Below are 2,504 nucleotides of genomic sequence, written 5' to 3' on the forward strand. Positions count from 1 at the left end.
GAGCCCGTCACGGTCTTCTCCAGCACCCACCGGCGCCCATGACACCCCCGAKCCTCCTCCAAGCACCCGCTCGAGCCCACCCACCCACCAGAGCTGATGCCACCTCTGGGGTGTCCCTCGGCGCCCACCTGCGAGTAGAGCACCCGTGGGGCTCCTCCAGGACCCCCGAGGCCCTCGGAGACCACCGGGACCCCAAGGCCTTTCCATACCTGGATCCCACAGCCCTCCTGAAACACCCCCAGGCCCCCCCCCAGCACCCACCTGAGCAGCCCCCAAGACCCTCTGCAGCGGGTCAGGCCCCCACAGCACCCCCAGGACCCTGCTAAACACCACCGCTCCCTTCGCTCCCCCTTACCGCGCTGCTGCGGGGACGCCCGGCGCGCTCGTCCCCCGGCTCCGGAGAGGAGCGGCGCCGCTCCGACACAGCCTCCGGCAACGACGGCTCCTCTTAACCCTGCCCGGGGTGGCAGAAAGCAGCTACTATCTTTAAAAGCGTGGGCAAGGCTTCCAGAGGCAGAGCGCTGGGACGCGGCGCGAGCCGCGCTCCCCTGAGCCACAGCCAGCGCTAAAAGTTCGGGGGGGGGGAAGCAGCGGGCGGCCGGAGCCTCACCCGATTTCGGAGGTGGGCTTTGAGCCTTAATCTAAACGCGGTTTCGAAAGCGTCTGGCGGTGGTGGCCGGGATGAGGCCGACCGTTTTCGCTATCTGTGTGACTCGCCGGTCCCCTTTCCAATCTTGTTTAAGTTCTCGGCCTCAACAACTTCCTGCAGCGATGAATTCTGCAGTTTAATTAAACACTGCGAGAAAAAGTACTTCCTCTTATCAGTTTTGAATTTCCTGCCTTTTAAATCCTAGCTTGTGAAGTGAAAAAAGGGCTCAGCGTCCAGATACTTACTCAGAGCCCGTGTTTCAAGGGAAGGAGCTTCTCAGGGATGCTGCGGCCAGAGCAAGTGTTATTTTCCCTTTGGCTGCCTCAGTTTCCCCGCTGTGAACTGACCTCTTCTGTGAACCTTTTTTTTTTGTAGCTGAAGGCTTCAAAGCTAAGTTACTCTTGAGAGTCAGCGGCTCTTCTTGCTTTGGTCTGTATTTTTATTTTTTTTTTTATCTGCAAACTGGAATAAATGACTGCTGACATTAAACGACGGCAATCACGGATAATTTGGCAAGGGGCCGACTGAAACCCAGGAGCCAACGTACCTAGAGCTGGTGATCTGTTAAAACTTGTCAGGATCTCATCCAGCTCCTCTGCTCTGAAGTTGCAAACAACAAAACCAAGTGGAGGTAGATGCCCAATGACTTTGGGCTGGGAATATGTATTTTGCATTCCTAACTCAACTTGGGAAGTTCCTCTCTTTCTTGTGGGGTGCCTTTAGTAATTATGAATGACTCAAAGGGAAGCAACCTGGCATTAAAAAAATGCTTGTGGTACAATTATGCTTTTCCATGTTACTATTAGTATCTGGGACCTTGATCCTCCTCCAAATACTCATGCATGAGTTTAGCAAATGAGGAGTCCCTTTGATTCTAAAATGTAGAAGTTTGCAGAGCTGGGATTCCCAGTTATTAAAGGTGAAAGATGCTTTAAAATGCAATGCAGCAGATTTCTCAAAGTGCTCTGTTGACTTTTTTTTTTTTTTTTTGGCATTTCCCTCAGCCTGGCAACAGAAGATTAATTTCCAAGGGAGATTTTTGGTATAGCAAAATTTCTTTTATCAATTCGATTCTTTTATAGACATAAGTACTAATGGAATAAAACAGCTGTTTCTTTCAACCTGATGTTCTTCAGAGCCATCTCCTTTCCAGGTCTCTGTTTTGGGCCCTGTTTGACCTTGCTGTTCTTTATTTGCAGCAGCAATATTACACAGTTCGAAGGTAGTGCTGCATTTGCTGCCATCTAATGGAAGAATTTAGCCTGGGTGACCTCAACTCCGTATTCTCTTGCAGGCAAACAGAAATAGGATTGCGCAGGAGAAGCGCCGTCTCCCGCACGTAATCCCAGCGAATTGTGGCGAAGGGAAAAGCTGGTCTGATGGACGGCAGAGGTCTGAATACAGCTAGCAGCTGCTGCGAGCCCTGGGAAAGGAGCTGCTTTGGGCTGGTTAAACGGAGACGATGCCACTCTTATCATCGACCAGACTCGCAAAGCGTGCTTGGATTTCTACGTGTGCTTTTAAGATAAAAGAGCAAAGCAGAAATAAGGAAGATGGGACTGAACAAACCCTGCTGTTGGATACTGTAGATTTTTGAATCCTGAAACAGCTCTGACCTGAGCCCTGTAAACTCTTCCTTAGTAAAAAAACAAAAAAACCCAAAACCCCAAAACAAAACCAAAAAACCCCAAAAAACAAAAACAGAAAAAAAACCTTCTTCAAGCTCTCCTGCTGCTCATTCAGTAAAAATATTCTATAGTGGAATATGGTAGGGAGGCCTAACTACCAGGAGAAACAGCCCATGGATTCAAAAGCAGGGAAAAAGAAAGCAGATACAAACACACACTCACAGGTA

This window comes from Rhea americana, unplaced genomic scaffold (genome assembly GCF_003343005.1).
Source record: "Rhea americana isolate MKP2758 unplaced genomic scaffold, rheAme1 scaffold_189, whole genome shotgun sequence".
In the NCBI taxonomy this organism is placed as follows: domain Eukaryota; kingdom Metazoa; phylum Chordata; class Aves; order Rheiformes; family Rheidae; genus Rhea; species Rhea americana.